This window comes from Hemitrygon akajei, chromosome 7 (genome assembly GCF_048418815.1).
Source record: "Hemitrygon akajei chromosome 7, sHemAka1.3, whole genome shotgun sequence".
Classification (NCBI taxonomy): Eukaryota; Metazoa; Chordata; class Chondrichthyes; order Myliobatiformes; family Dasyatidae; genus Hemitrygon; species Hemitrygon akajei.
The window spans coordinates 95,723,947-95,741,337 of record NC_133130.1 but is presented as its reverse complement, the minus strand read 5'-3'; the positions used below and the strand labels follow the sequence as shown (position 1 = coordinate 95,741,337).

General features: G+C 43.1%; 1 protein-coding gene across 2 annotated transcripts in view; it reads right to left on the bottom strand.

Moving 5' to 3' along the window:
* entpd6 (ectonucleoside triphosphate diphosphohydrolase 6) overlaps positions 1-7,816 on the bottom strand; it is a 66,344-nt gene extending 58,528 nt beyond the window's left edge. For both annotated transcript variants that reach the window (XM_073051489.1, XM_073051490.1), the window contains exon 1: positions 7,762-7,816. The gene's annotated coding sequence lies outside the window, so the exon portion shown is untranslated. The remainder of the gene's footprint in view (positions 1-7,761) is intronic.
* Positions 7,817-17,391: the final 9,575 nt, after the last annotated feature.

Here is a 17,391-nt window from a genome sequence, read left to right as displayed (position 1 = left end):
AATGACAGTGACATACATATTTTATACACCATGACCCTGACAATGCAGAACATGTTGAGAGTAGGTGAAATGGACAAAGGGAGGAGACAAGTGTTTCCCTCCAGATGGTTTCATCAGGCAAAGAGTATTAGTGGAAACGGTAAAAGGTAAAAAAAGCACTGTTTGATCTGCATAATTACTGGAGAAGTGAAATGCAGAAGCAGTTGGATGTACAGAATAGAGCAGAGGAAAGGAGGTAGAAAGGACAATGGTATTTATCTCACATTTAAAAAAAATCCAGTACTTGAATAACACACACAAAATGCTGGTGGAACACAGCAGGCCAGGCAGCATCTATAAGGAGAAGCACTCGATGTTTTGGGCCGAGACCCTTCGTCATGACTAACTGAAAAGAGAGAAACTAAGAGATTTGAAAGTAGTGGGGGGAGGGGGAAATGCAAAATGATAGAAGACCGGAGGGGGTGGGATGAAGCTAAGAGCTGGAAAGGTGATTGGCAAAAGTGATACAGAGCTGGAGAAGGGAAAGGATCATGGGACGGGAGGCCTTGGGAGAAAGAAAGGGGGGGAGGGGGAAGCACCAGAGGGAGATGGAGAACAGGCAGAGTGATGGGCAGAGAGAGAGAGAGAAAAAAAAACAAACAACTAAATATGTCAGGGATGGGGTAAGAAGGGGAGGAGGGGCATTAACAGAAATTAGAGAAGTCAATGTTCATGCCATCAGGTTGGAGGCTACCCAGCCGGTATATAAGGTGTTGTTCCTCCAACCTGAGTTTGGATTCATTTTGACAGTAGAGGAGGCCATGGATAGACATGTCAGAATGGGAATGGGATGTGGAATTAAAATGTGTGGTCATTGGGAGATCCTGCTTTCTCTGGTGGACCGAGTGTAGGTGTTCAGCGAAACAGACTCCCAGTCTGCGTCGGACCACACCAGGAGCGCCAGATGCAGTATACCACACCAGCAGACTCACAGGTGAAGTGTCGCCTCACCTGGAAGGACTGTCTGTGGCCCTGAATGGTGGTGAGGGAGGAAGTGTAAGGGCAGGTGTAGCACTTGTTCCACTTACAAGGATAAGTGCCAGGAGGGAGATCTGTGGGAAGGGATGGGGGGGACGAGTGGACAAGGGAGTCGCGTAGGGAGCGATCCCTGCGGAAAGCAGAAAGGGGGGGAGGGAAAGATGTGCTTGATAGTGGGATTCTGTTGGAGGTGGCGGAAGTTATGGAGAATTATACGTTGGACCTGGAGGCTGGTGTGGTGGTAGGTGAAGACAAGGGGAACCTTATCCCGAGTGGGGTGGCGGGCAGATGTGCGGGGAATGGGAGAGATGCGTTTGAGAGCAGAGTTGATGGTGGAAGAAGGGAAGCCCCTTTGTTTACAAAAGGAAGACATCTCCTCCGTCCTGGAATGAAAAGCCTCATCCTGAGAGCAGATGTGGCGGAGATGGAGGAATTGTGAGAAGGGGATAGCATTTTTGCAAGAGACAGGGTGGGAAGAGGAATAGTCCAGGTAGCTGTGAGAGTCTGTAGGCTTAAAGTAGATATCTGTAGATAAGCCGTCTCCAGAGATGAAAGATCATTACTGATGCCTTCACAATCTCTTCATCCACCTCCTTCAGAACACTAGAGTGTACACCATCTGTCCATGACTTACTCCCTTCAGACTTTTCAGTTTCCCAAGAACTTTGCCTTTAGTAATAGTAACTTGACACACTTCATGACCCCTGACACCTGGAGCTTCCACCATACTGCTAGTGTCTACCACAGTGAAGATTGATGCAAAATACTTATTCAATTCATTTGCCGTTTCCTTGTCCCCCATTAACACCTCTCCAGCATCATTTTCCAATGGTCTGACATCCACTCTTGCCTCTCTTTTACACTTTATGTATCTGAAGAAATTTTGACATCCTCTTTAATATTAGTGGCCAGCTTACTTTTGTATTCAATCTTTACCTTCTTAATGATCTTAGTTGACTTCTGTTGGTGTTTAAAAGCTTCTCACTCAAGTAACCTCACTAATTTTTGCTCTATTACACGATATACCCTCTCTCTGATTTTTATGTTGACTTTGACTTCTCTTGTTAGCCAAAGTTGTGTCATCTTTCCTTTAGAATACTTCTTGCTCTTTGGGATGTATATATCCTGTGCCTTCCAAATTGCTTCCAGAAATTCCAGGCATTGCTGCTCTGCTGTCATCCCTGCCAGTGTTCTTTTCCAATCAATTCTGGCCAACTCCTCTCTCATGCTCCTGTAATTTCCTTTACTCCACTGTAATACTGATACATCTGACTTTAGCTTCTCCTTTTCAAATTTCAGGCAGTGCTTGGTCACATTATGACCACTTTCCCCTAAGGGTTCTTTTACCTTAAGCTCTCTGATCAATTCCAGTTCATTGCACAACAACCAATCCAGAATAGCTGATCCACTAGTAAGCTCAACTTCAAGCTGCTCTCTAAAAAGCCATCCCACAGGCTCTCTAGAAATTCTCCCTTTTGGAATCCAGCACGAATCTGGTTTTCCCAATCTACCTGCATATTAAAATCCCCATGACTATTATACATTGTCCTTTTGGTATGCATTTTCTATCTCCTGGTAATTTGTAGATCACATCCTTACTACTGTTTGGGGGTCTGCAGATAACACCCATTAGGGTCTTTTTACTTTTGCAGTTCCTTAGCTCTAGATAGATAGATAGATACTTTATTCATCCCCATGGGGAAATTCAGCATTTTTTAACCACAATAATTTAACATGTTACTCTTTCTAATGACCTAAATTTATTTTTTTTTTTACCTCCAGAGCCACACCACTCCACCTGCCGTCCTGTCTGTCCTTTCAATACAATGTGTATCCTTGGACATTAAGCTCCCAGCTATAATCTTCTTTCAGCCATGATTCAGTAATGCCTACAACATCATACTTGTCAACCTGTAACTGTGCTACAAGTTCATTGATCTTATTCCATATACTGCACACATTCAAATTTAACACCTTTAGTCCTATATTCACCTTTCACATTGCAACTCATCCTGCTGACTGCAGTTTTGCCCTATCATCAGCCTCTCTCAAACCTCATCTTCAGCACCATCACTCTGGTTCCCATCCCCTTGCCAAATTAGTTTAAACCCACCCAAACAACTCTAGCCCACCTGCCCGCAAGGATATTGGACCCCCTCAGGATCAGGTGTAATAGGTTGCACCTTCCCCAGAAAAGATCCAGATGATACATAAATCTGAACCTCTTCCCCCTGCACCAGTTAGCTCCTCGGCCACGCATTCCCCTGCAAAACCATCCTATTCTTACCCCCAATGGCACGTGGCACAGACAGCAATTCAGAGGTTACCACCCTGGAGGTCCTGTTTTTCAGTTTTCTACCAAGCTCCCTAAAATATCTCTTCAGGATCTCATCACCTTGTCTATTTATGTCATTGGTGCCAATATGTACCAAGACTTCTGGCTGCTCACCCTCACCCTTAAGATGCCATGGATCGGATCAGAGACATCCCTGATCCTGGCACCAGGGAGACAACATGCCATCCGGGTGTCTTTATCGCACCCACAGATCCTTGTCTCTGCTCCTCTGACTACAGAATCTCCTATCAACACTGCAGTTCTCTTCACCTCTCTGCTCTTCTAAGTCACAGCACCAGACTTAGTGCCAGAGACTGAGTCAATGTTGTTCCCCATGGTAGGTCGTCCCCCTCAATATTATTTAAAGTTATATACTTATTAATGAGAGGAATGGCTACAGGCGTTCTCTGCACTGGCTGTGCATTTCCCTCTTTCTCTTGACAGTCACCCAGTTACCTGTCTCCTGCAAGCTACCTTCCTGTAGCTCCTATCTATCGCCTCCTCAATCTTCTGTATGAGTCGAAGGTAATCGAGCTGCACCTGGTGCAGACTTCTCACATCCCACACTCAGTACAAAACTCTGACCCGGAGCTTTTCTCACTATACTATGCACTAATACATGAGGAGTGAACAAATAAGGAGGGAGAGGGGGAGAAGGGGAGAGAGAGTGAAACTTCTAAGACAATCTACCTCACCCAAGCCTGATGAGGCAAAGCCACTCTAAAGACTGGCACACTCAAAGGAATAGCCACTCTGTTTGCACTTCATTATTCTTACTGGCCCTTTCTAATGAATCCCTCTTGCTGATTGGTTGCTCCTCAAATCAGAAAAACTTTTGTGAAACTCTGCGTTCAAAATCTTGATCGCTGCCCTGATTAAAAAGTAGTAGCTCTTTTCTTGCAACTCTGGTGTGGATTGTCCAACTATGTTATGTGTGAACCCCTAGTCTAAATTATGCTTGTGTAGTCTTACTGTAACTCAATATGTAAGTGTTAATTAATGGAAGGATAACTCAGCTGTTTTGCAAATGCTGTCTGTAGGCTCCCAAACCAATTGTACAAAATGTGGGGTATGTACCCTTTTCCCCCCATTACTGATGCCTCAGGAATGCACTCTTTGTATTTTCCTTGAATGAGATCTGGCATAAAGGATAGTGGGCAGCTTCGATAAGGAATGTTTCACTGTGGAAACCCGAACTTTTCAAAGCAGAAATGCCGGCACATTAAGTATCATCACAAAGCCACAACAGTGCCTCTACTTGCTTAGAAGTTTGCGTAGTTTTGGCACATCATGTAAAACTTTATCTAGTTTAACCACGTCTTTCCTACAACAGGGTGACCAAAACTGTATACAATTGACTGATAATAAACTGACCTAGGTTAGGCAAATCGCTAGCAAATCTTCATTAATTCAAAATTTACACTTTGTCTCTATGTGAAGATCAATGCAGATTATGTTGACCCCCCGGCTAACAATTTAATTCTTGAGTGCTATTGTTCCCTTTGTAGCAATATCCATCCGGGGGAAGGCTAGGCAGGTGCTGCACCTTGCCCAAGGGTGACCTGCAGGTTAGCAGAAGGAAGCACCTTACAACTCCTTTGGTAGAGACACATCTTCATCCTGCCACCTGCCAATTACACCCATGTTACCAATTAACCTACCAACCTGTACGTCTTTGGAATGTGGGAGGAAACCCACATAGTCATGGAGAGAACGTACAAACTCCTTACAGACAGCAGAAGAAATTGTACCCAGGTCACTGGTGACACTACGTTACCATGTTGAAACAGCATTCCTCAAGTTATGCAACAGTATGTCAACTTCATTCATGTGCTTAAATACTTTGAATAGGAATTGTACCCAGAAACTTCTAACTCAAAGGCTAGAATGTTAAAATGGGCATAATAGTTGGAAAGGCAAATGATGACAGAACTACTACACTGTATGGTACACAAATGGTAGTCCTGTTCCTAATAAGTCAAAGAATGAAGCATTGCATGCTCGTTTATAATACTGTCTAAATTAAGTAATAATACTTTATGAAAACATGGGATTAAGGCAATACCATTACTTATCAATGCTGAAATCTGGTGGGACAAAATCTACTGATTGTAAGTTGCTTCATGTGGACTTTGAAGAAACATCTGAACAGGTAAGTATGATGCAGTCACTCACCAGATTATATTGGAGAATAAAGTCGCATTGTTCACTGTGTAACCAAAACTCGGTATGTAACCAGCCTTGTGTTTGCTATTTGCTATGTATCTAATTTATTGGCCAGAATGTAATCTCTGTATTGCCCCTGTACTATTGAACGCATCAGTGCCTTAAGAATGTAGCTAACAGTGAAAGTAAGCATGTAGAGATAACGGTGGTAGACGGGATCGTGGAGTGGTGTGATGGTATGGGGACCAGTCAAAACCAGGAAGGGGGACACGTGTTCCAGGGAGTAGACTAGAGCAGGTATGGGCTATGGAGTGGTGTGATGGTATGGGGACCAGTCAAAACCAGGAAGGGGGACACGTGTTCCAGGGAGTAGACTAGAGCAGGTATGGGCTATGGAGTGGTGTGATGGTATGGGGACCAGTCAAAACCAGGAAGGGGGACACGTGTTCCAGGGAGTAGACTAGAGCAGGTATGGGCTATGGAGTGGTGTGATGGTATGGGGACCAGTCAAAACCAGGAAGGGGGACACGTGTTCCAGGGAGTAGACTAGAGCAAGTATGGGCTATGGAGTGGTGTGATGGTATGGGGACCAGTCAAAACCAGGAAGGGGGACACGTGTTCCAGGGAGTAGACTAGAGCAGGTATGGGCTATGGAGTGGTGTGATGGTATGGGGACCAGTCAAAACCAGGAAGGGGGACACGTGTTCCAGGGAGTAGACTAGAGCAAGTATGGGCTATGGAGTGGTGTGATGGTATGGGGACCAGTCAAAACCAGGAAGGGGGACACGTGTTCCAGGGAGTAGACTAGAGCAAGTATGGGCTACTGAGCAGAAATATTAGCTTCTCGATTCGCCACCAATGTGCTGGTGATAAGCGTTGCAAGCGGATAGGGTAACTGAGATAGGAGACGGGGTATGCTAATGTAACTGAGATAGGAGACGGGGTATGCTAATGTAACTGAGATGGGAGACGGGGTATGCTAATGTAACTGAGATAGGAGACGGGGTATGCTAATGTAACTGAGATAGGTGATGAGGGTATGCTAATGTAACTGAGATAGGTGATGAGGGTATGCTAATGTAACTGAGATAGGTGACGAGGGTATGCTAATGAAACTAAGATAAGAAATTACTATAAAGAATACTGTGAACTAGGCTCAGCGGGCTGTTAGTGACTTGTTCATTAATTGTCGCAGCTTTTGTTTGCAAATAAAGGCTTAAATTTCTCAAAGAATCTTCTGCGTCTCCTGGTTATTTCAAGAAACCATGACAATATTACCTCATACAGCACTTTGGATAATTTACTTTGGTTTACTAAAGTTTAATTTGGATAATTTACATTGAAAATAGTTTATTTTTCATTAAAATACATTCAGGTGGTTATACATTTTTAATAAAGTATCGCCCCTCCAAATTTTATCTGAAGCGAACCAATTATCGATTTATAATTCATAGATGTTATAAAATCCTGAGCTAAATAGTGACAGTAAAACATATCCAAGAAAAGCAACAGACCATTGACTATTCCGTAGTTTTTCTGGATCCTCTGGGGCCCAGTAATCTAATGAATAGCTTTACAGTAGATTGGTTAAGTTGCAGAACAGTTGTGCACTCCTGTGGCACAGAATGAATAGCTCAAGTGTTACAAATCTACTCCCAAGTAACTCTACTAGAACAGAATATTGCCTGGTGAGATTTAGGCTTTGTTGTATAAGAGCGCCATTTAAGATAAGCTTTAGATAATAAAGTAAAGATCCAAAATGAAAGCAAGTAATTAGACTTTTGCAACAAAAAGTTCCTATTATACTGAAGGATCTTGGTATGAGACAGGGTCGACATTAAGAATAGGGATCTACGATCTTGCAAGACATAAGGATTAATATCGAGCAAATGATAGGAATCTAGATAGTTTAACTAAGAATCTGAAGACAACAAAAAATGGGATGCAATGGGAAGCAATACAAGGTTCGGAGAGAAAGGGTTGAAAGGCAAAGAACAGAAAGGAGAGACCAACGCAGTGGGGACTGGAAGACTCGGAGGTGAGGAGGGGTATCGTGGACGGGGAAGCGAAGAAGAGGGGCAACAGGAAGGACAGCGAGGTGGGGGGGGGCGAGGTCTGTAGGGAAAGGGAGGACAATGGTTGCAGCTGGAGGGATTGTGATACTCGGCGACTGCACTAGAGAATAATGCCGGAACCCTCCCACTCCCGTTTAACACCCGCTATAGTCACCCTCAACAACCTACCGTCCTGCCCGCCCTCACGACATCTTCACCGCTCGCCACTGCCCGTGACGTAACCACGCACCAGTCGCCTGAGCCTGAGGCGCATGCTCAGTTGGTCCGGCTCGTCCCACTCCCCCCCCCGTCCCGCTGGCACGTTGGCGACAGTGCTCGTGCGTCGGCCATGGAGGCTGTCGTTAGACCGGGTAGGTTTCGGTATGTTGCGTCCTTCCCACACGGACCTGCTTTCTCTTGGTGATACTCAACTTAGAGGTGGCCTTCCTTCATAGGAACGTCACCTTCTTCTTCTTGTGAAGTTTCATCGCGTTTGGCAGACCAACATAACGTGCATTGCCACCTACTGAACTAGAATGAGGAGCAAAGAGATTACCGCATACTCAGTAAATCCCCGCTCCCCCCAAAACAAACTCAAATAATACCAGGAAGTCTAATATTTTTCGGAGTGTCAGAAACGCACCTGTATAGGTTACGGGAGTAGAGATATCCTAACAAGCTTTCCACGTTAAACAATAACTGTCCCAAATATCTCAATTTACCAATTAGATGTTTCCTTCGCACCTCAGAGAAACGGAGTCAGAGTCAGGTTTACTATCACTGGGATATGTCGTGAAATTTATTGTTTTGTGGTAGCAGTACATTGCAATACATAATAAAAGCTATGAATGACAGCAAGTATATATTTAAAAAAATAATAAGTAGTGCAAAAAGAGGAAAATATACTGAGCAAACACGAGGAAATCTGCAGATGCTGGAAATTCAAACAACACACACAAAATGCTGGTGGAAAAAGCAGGCCAGGCAGCATCTATAACGAGAAGCACTGTTGACGTTTTGGGCCGAGACCCTTCATCAGGACTAACTGAAAGGAAAGATACTAAGAGATTTGAAAGTGGTGGGGGGAAGGGGAAATGCGAAATGATAGGAGAAGACTGGAGGGGGTGGGATGAAGCTAAGAGCTGGAAAGGTGATTGGCGAAAGTGATACAGAGCTGGAGAAGGGAAAGGATCATGGGACGGGAGGCCTCGGGAGAAAGAAATGGGGGGAAGCATCAGAGGGAGATGGAGAACAGGCAAACAACTAAATATGTCAGGGATGGGGTAAGAAGAGGAGGAGGGGCATTAACGGAAGTTAGAGAAGTCAATGTTCATGCCATCAGGTTGGAGGCTATCCAGTCGGTATATAAGGTGTTGTTCCTCCAACCTGAGTTTGGATTCATTTTGACAGTACAGGAGGCCATGGATAGACATATCAGAATGGGAATGGGACGTGGAATTAAAATGTGTGGCCACTGGGAGATCCTGCTTTCTCTGGCGGACGGAGCATAGGTGTTCAGCGAAACGGTCTCCCAGTCTGCGTTGGGTCTCACCAATATATAAAAGACCACACCAGGAGCGCCAGATGCAGTATACCACACCAGCCGACTCACAGGTGAAGTGTCGCCTCACCTGGAAGGACTGTTTGGGGCCCTGAATGGTGGTGAGGGAGGAAGTGTAAGGGCAGGTGTAGCACTTGTTCTGCTTACAAGGATAAGTGCTAGGAGGGAGATCGGTGGGAAGAGATGGGGGGATGAGTGGACAAGGGAGTCGTGTAGGGAGCAATCCCTGCGGAAAGCAGAAAGGGGGGAGGGAAAGGTGTTTGGTAGTAGGATCCCATTGGAGGTGGCGGAAGTTACGGAGAATTATACGTTGGAACTGGAGGCTGGTTTGGTGGTAGGTGAGGACAAGGGGAACCCTATCCTGAGTGGGGTGGCGGGCGGATGGGATGAGGGCAGATGTGCGGGAAATGGGAGAGATGCGTTTGAGAGCAGAGTTAAAATATACTGAGGTAGTGTTTGTGGGTTCTTTGTCCATTCAGAAATATGATGGTGGTGGAGGGGAGAAGCTGTCCCTGAAACACTGAGTATGTGTCTTCAGGCTTCTATACCACCTCCTTGATGGTAGCAATGAGAAGAGGGCATGTCCTGGGTGATGGGGTTCCTTAATGATGGATGCCACCTTTATGAGGTGTCCTCGATGCTGGGGAGACTTTCTGCAGCTTTTTCCAATCCTGTGCAGTGACCCTTCAGAATGCTCTCCACGGTACATCTGTAAAAATTTGCATCTTTGTTGACAAGTCTCCTCAAACTCCTAATAAAATATGCGTTCTTTGTAATTGCATCTATATTGGGCTCAGGATAGATAATCAGAGATGATGACACCCAACAACTTGATACTGCTCACCCTTTACAGTTCTGATCCCTTGATGAGAACCAGCTGATCTATCTCAGTCCTCGATACCTCCTCTTCCCTGTTGCAAGAAGTGCTTTGTGTAGTTGAATGGCTCTGACGTGGAAGGGGCAGTACTCACGAGAGAGCCAGTTCATTCAAGATGGTCTTTGAGGGAAGTTTGGAATGTGGCAGGTCCAGCACGTGAGTGAAGAGATACACCCCTGACTGCTCCAGAATGAGTTCCAACGTTCATGTGCACATTAGACTGTTTTGACTGTAATGGGCCCATGTATTTTCCTTTTCTTTTTCTATAACCGTTTGTTGAAGTTGAAAACCTGGTGAATATACTTTCTTTATAATTTTATGCTGGTGTACGATCTGTCATTTCTGGACTACCGATAACTGTGTATGGGCAGTATTTACACAGCATTTGCTACAGCCTATGTTCATTAATTGGACTTCTAACCTTCCCGTTTGGTTGAACCCCAAATCATATCAATGCAAGACATATATTGTTTATGAAAGGTGGCCTTCTCACCGCTAAGTCACGTGGCTGGTGGCAGAGTTAGCTGACAAGTCAAGTTGGCGTACGAACCCCATTCAATACCTTGAGTCCATGAATGTTGCAGCAATCTGCATTCAAGCACAATACAAAGATTCAAAGTTTCAGAATGCATTTATGTATGTGTTGGGGAGCACTTCGGGTCCAGTGATCACAATGCCATTAGTTTCAATATAATTATGGAGAAGGATAGGACTGGACCCAGGGTTGAGATTTTTGATTGGAGAACGCCTAACTTTGAGGAGATGCGAAAGGATTTAGAAGGAGTGGAGTGGGACCATTTGTTTTATGGGAAGGATGTAATAGAGAAATGGAGGTCATTTAAAGGTGAAATTTCGAGGGTTCAGAATCTTTATGTTCCTGTTAGGTTGAAAGGAAAGGTTAAAAGTTTGAGAGAGCCATGGTTTTCAAGGGATATTGGAAACTTGGTTCGGAAAAAGAGGGAGATCTACAATAAATATAGGCAGCATGGAGTAAATAAGGTGCTCGAGGAATATAAAGAATGTAAAAAGAATCTTAAGAAAGAAATTAGAAAAGCTATAAGAAGATATGAGTTTGCTTTGGCAAGTAAGGTGAAAATAAATGCAAAGGGTTTCTACAGTTATATTAATAGCAAAAGGATAGTGAGGGATAAAATTGCTCCCTAGAGAATCAGAGTGGACAGCAATGTGCGGAGTCAAAAGAGATGGGGGAGATATTGAACAATTTCTTTTCTTCAGTATTCACTAAGGAGAAGGATATTGAATTGTGTAAGGTAAGGGAAACAAGTAGGGTAGTTATGGAAACTATGATGATTAAAGAGGAGGAAGTACTGGCACTTTTAAAGAATATAAAAGTGGATAAATCTCCAGGTCCTGACAGGATATTCCCTAGGACCTTGAGGGAAGTTAGTGTAGAAATAGCAGGGGCTCTGACAGAAATATTTCAAATGTCATTAGAGATGGGAATGGTGCCGGAGGATTGGCGTATTGCTCATGTTGTTCCATTGGTTTAAAAAGGGTTCTAAGAGTAAACCTAGCAATTATCGACCTGTAAGTTTGACAACAGTGGTGGGTAAATTAATGGAAATTATTCTTAGAGTTGGTAAATATAATTATCTGGATAGACAGGGTCTGATGAAGAACAGTCAACATGGATTTGTGCGTGGAAGGTCATGTTTGACAAATATTATTGAATTTTTTGAAGAGGTTACTAGGAAAGTTGACAAGGGTAAAGCAGTGGATGTTGTCTACATGGACTTCAGTAAGGCCTTTGACAAGGTTCCACACGGAAGGTTAGTTAGGAAGGTTCAATCGTTAGGTATTAATATTGAAGTAATAAAATGGATTCAACAGTGGCTGGATGGGAGATGCCAGAGAGTAGTGGTGGATAACTGTTTGTCAGGTTGGAGGCCGGTAACTAGTTGTGTGCCTCAGGGATCTGTACTAGGTCCAATGTTGTTTGTCATATACATTAATAATCTGGATGATGGGGTGGTAAATTGGATTAGTAAGTATGCAGATGATACTAAGATAAGTGGCAGTAGGTTTTTAAAGTTTGCAGAGAGACTTAGGCCATTTAGAGGAGTGGGCTGAAAGATGGCAGATGGAATTTAATGCTGATAAGTGTGAGGTGCTACCTGAGGTAGGACTAATCAAAATAGGACATACATGGTAAATGGTAGGGCATTGAGGAATGCAGTAGAACAAAGTGATCTAGGAATAATGGTGTATAGTTCCCTGAAGGTGGAATCTCATGTGGATAGGGTAGTGAAGAAAGCTTTTGGTATGCTGGCCTTTATAAATTAGAGTATTGAGTATAGGAGTTGGGATGTAATGTTAAAATTGTACAAGGCATTGGTGAGGCCAAATTTGGAGTATTGTGTACAGTTCTGGTCACCGAATAATAGGAAAGATGTCAACAAAATAGAGAGAGTACAGAGGAGATTTACTGGAATGTTACCTGGGTTTCAGCACCTAAGTTACAGAGAAAGGTTGAACAAGTTAGGGCTTTATTCTTTGGAGCGTAGAAGGTTGAGGGAGGACTTGATAGAGGTATTTAAAATTATGAGGGGGATAGATAGAGTTGGCATGGATAGGCTTGTTCCATTGAGAGTAGGGGAGATTCAAACAAGTAGACATGAATTGAGAGTTAAGGGGCGAAAGTTTTAGGGGTAACACGAGGGGGAACTTTTTTACTCAGAGAGTGGTAGCTATGTGGAACGAGCTTCCTGTAGAAGTGGTAGAGGCTGGTTCGATTTTGTCATTAAAAAAAATTGGATAGGTATATGGACAGGAAAGGAATGGAAGGTTATGGGCTGAGTGCAGGTCGGTGGGACTAGGTGAGAGTAAGCGTTCAGCACAGACTAGAAGGGCCGAGATGGCCTGTTTCCATGCTGTAATTGTTATATGGTTATATGGTTATTATTAATGATTGTATAAATTATACAACCTTGAGATTTGTTTGTTTGACAGGCAGTCACAAAGCAAAGAGCCTGAAAGAATCTAATTAAAAAACCAATCCCCAGTTCCCACAGAGAAAGGGGAGAAAAACACAAAACAAGTCATGCAAACAATATAAGTGAACAACAGCAGCAGCATTCCAAACCAAATTGAGTCTTTAGATCCAAATCCTCAGCGCTGCAGAGAGAGAAACCCCCAGACTATCTGGGCCGGCATTTAAATTGTCTGAACCTCACATGAGGAACTGGGCCCTGCTGTGGTGAATTGCTCCAGGCCTAGACTTCACTGTTGGAGAAGCTGCTGTCAACCTCTCCAACTCAGCTCAGCACTTAGAGTGATACTACCTCACCCAACTCTCAATGCCCCGCCTTTCCAGTCTATCTGGGTTGGGGTGTTTTAGGTTGTCCAAGCAGTGGATTGAACCTTGCATTAGGACCAAGGCCTCACCATGGAGAACCACCCTGGACTTAGACCAGGATTTTGCTGCCGAGGAAGCCATCCTCGACCTCACTAAATCAGCTCGGCACTTGGAGTGATTCACCCTCACACCTGGGTTAGTTGGACAGACATCTGAACCCTTCTGTCCCGTCTTCTCCCCTCAAAATTGTCCACTCCAACCAGTACGGCTGCAATTCCAAGCGTGTCAATTTTGTAGTGCATCAGCAGGGCACGTCTCTTGAGTTCTCTCTGCCCTTGCTCACCTCTTCATTGTTTGCGGTGATAGTTTACCACAACTTACTTCAAAAAAGGCATTTTTATTTATGTTTTAAGTCAATTTCCTTTGCTTTCTTTCTAGTAAGCTATCTAATATCTTTGGTAGTGCCATCTTAAACTGGAAGAACCAGAATACATCTTGTCTAATGCCAAGTGAACACCTGGTAGCAGGGGAGTGGGGAAGCAGCACCATCTTCAGCTTGGATGCCTCTGGTGAAATACACCCATTCCAATGCCTTTCTCCTGGGCAACTAAACAGGCAACGCTGCGGCTTGAGGCCTGGCTCTTGCTAAAACCGAAGCTGTGCAGCTACCCCATTGTCCCCCCCGCCATCCGCCAATAAATCAGTGACTTGGACATGCAGCGTTCTACATTAACAATGTCCAACAGGTCCTCGTGATCACAAGAAAAGTAACTAAGATATATCACTCGCTGTCGGACTGCCTTTGTGCACTGTCTCCTCTGATGCAGGCCACACCAAGTCCAGTTCTGTCAGTTTCTCCACCAATGAGCAGCAGAGTCTTGAGAGCATAAAGAAATACATTTATAATGGACACTAAAACTTCTGGTTGACCCTGTAAAGCCACTGCGATTGAAGATGCCGCCATCTTACCGGATGTACATCGAAACATAGAGTCAAGTGCGACAACGAACAATAGAGTCCAAGTGTTGCAGTGTCAACATAGTATGCCCACAGCTTATTAACCCTAATCCATGTATTTTTGCAATGCGAGAGGAAACTGGAGCACCTGGAGAAAACCCACGTGGTCAAGAGGAGAACATACGAACTCCTGACAGACAGCAGCAGGAACTGAACACCGATCTTATGGTTGACACTGTAAAGCCTTGTGCTAGCCACTATATTACCATACAACCCCATTTTTGGGTTGTATTATCTCAGTAAGTTCTTTTGGGGCTTTTTATTATTTCAAAGATGCTCTGTGTTGTGTTTCTGCTGTCTCTGAAAGAGAGTTTGAAATTTGACCCAAGCTGAGAACCACATGCACAAGCTATCATCTTTGTATAGGACAATATCAGTACTGGAAATGCCAATTGTGGTTAACCACATCTGTATTTACAAAAACTAAAATTTTCCAAATTGAAGAGTGTTTAGTCCTTGTAGAAAAAATATACATGGTACAATTGCCCACAGTGTACATCTCACTGGCAGAAAATTGAACAGCCGGTCACTTTTTCTGCACTAGTTTTGTTTTCAAGATTTCAGCTAATTTTCTATGGATTTGCAAACCTTCATCTAGTATTACAACTTTCACTAATGTTTGGTTACAAAGAGGAAGATATATTTAACTTGATTTGGTCTCGATGCCATGCTTTCCCTCCATGGTCAGATTTCTGAATAGACAATGAACCAACTCATGAACAACTCTTCAGTTTTTTTGGTCCCTCTTACTCTGCTTATTTAATTTATATACAATGCTGAGCAAAGTTTTAGGCACTTAGATTTTTCAAATATAAATTTTGTTTTGGATGATTGTTTTGTTCTCGGCATTAGTGTGTCAGTAGAAAAGAGCGAATATTAGATTTCCAAACACTTATTTTCCAAAATATTGAACATTACAGATAATCTTTTGTTTTTTGTTAAAGAAAGTAACATAAATCCCTTTTCACATAAAAACTCAATTGTAGGTACATAGCCCAGTGTATGATTAAATAAAGATAACAAAAGGATGCTAATGATCAACGACAGATGAATTGAATGAATTAATCTGATTAACTGAAACAGAAATGGGTGTAAAAGTAATCAAACTGGGTGAAGGGCAAATGCCCTAAAAGGCAGTTTAACCTTCACATCATAAATTCTTACACCATGGCAAGAGTGAGCACAGCAACAAGACACAAGGTGGCCATCCTGCATCATCAAGGTCTTTCCCAACAGAGACTTTGAGGCAGACAGGAGTTTCAAGACACACTGTCCAAGCTCTTCTGAAGAAGCACAAAGAAAGGGGCAAGGTTGAGAACCAGAAATGCAGTGGTCGGCCACAGAGGACAGGAGGTAAATCAAAATGACATCCCTTCTAAATCAGGAAAAATCCCGCTGTAAGCTCTGAACTCACAGAAACCACTGAAACCCAAGTATATCCCTCTACTGTCTGGAAAAGTCTTGTCGGAAGTGGTGTTCGTAGAAGAATGCTGCCAAAAAGTGATTTCTCTGAAGTGGAAGCAAAGTCAAGATACTCACCTACACAGAAAAAACACAAGAACTAGGGTGCTGAACCATGGCAGGAAAAGTGTTCTGGACTGATGAGAAAATTTGAATTTCTTTTTCAAACAGGAGGCAATTTGTCCATAGAAGAGATGGAGAGAGCTATACAGTTGAGTATCTGGAGCCAACAGTGAAGCACAACGGAGGTTCTCTGCCGCCAAACAAGTGGAATGAGGTACCGAAATCTGAATAAGATCATTGCAGGTGGGTGGGTTACGTGTTGATCAACAGCCACTGGCCATGGGTCAACGATCATTGCTTGCTAGTCAACAGTCTCAATTACTGTAGGTGAGTCAACAGCCTTCACCTATTAACCAACAGAAGAAGTGGAACTGGAATTCACCTTGTGAACCGCAGCAATCTTGGTCTGAGCGTTGCTAAGAACAACCTCCTGAAACAAAATGCACCTTTTGTGATAGAAGAGAACATTGGTCTTGAAGCTGTCAGCACAGAAAACAAGATGGACAACAGAAACAAGCTCAACAAGTTGAACCCTCTGCCCTATGGAATTGTTAAGAAATCCTGATCTGATGACATGGTTCCAACAACCAGTTTCAGATGTAATAGACATATTGTTGAATACAAACACTAACTAAGGACTTGCTTGCCTTGATAGGATTATATGTTAATTTACTGATTGGGAATGAATGTGCTGAATTCTAATTGGAGATGAAGGATGGTGATGCTCATGACTGTGCAAGGATAGTAAAATGCCATGACAATGCCAATGATTACAAAGAAACACCTCTATTGAATCTGGGTCTGATTCTGCTCACTGATGGCTCCTCAACAATTTAGGGAGTTTGATTGACTGGTACCTGGTATGGCTCCTGGTACCTCTGTATAACAGGGAGAACTGAAAATCCTGATTGAAGCCTGTAAGATTGTAGAAGGAAGATCACCTAATACTTACACTAATTATCAATATCCTTTTGGAGATGCTCATGATGTTAGAATGTTAAGGAGGCAAAGGAGGTTTCTTTTGGCCATAGAAACCTGAATCAAGAATGGCCTAGTCCAGGAACTCATGAATGTTATGGAATTGCTGTCAGAAATTGCTGTACTAAAATGTAAAAGCCACTCTAAAATGATTACAATGGAAAGCTGTGGAAATACTTGTGCAAATGAAATTTCAAAAATAGGCAGCATGGGAAGTGGGTAAAAGAAGTCTTTTTTTTAAAAGTCATCTCGAGGATACTAATTTTACATGTCTTCAATTTGGGTGCTTTCTCAATTATCTTTCTTTGTATCATATTATTATTGTATGTTTATTTTTGCACTGTATTAATGTTCATTTTGATCTGGGTTTTTTTTATCTGTAACTATGTAGAAAATGTATAAAAAAACTAATTAAAAAAAAGTCATTTCAATGGTAGTGGAATCAAAAGTTCAGGGCACAAGCTCAACAAACATTTGAAAGATGTATGATATGCCAGAAAACAAATCCTGGAGCAATGGAAAAGCAAGCATAATTAAGTGCTCCTG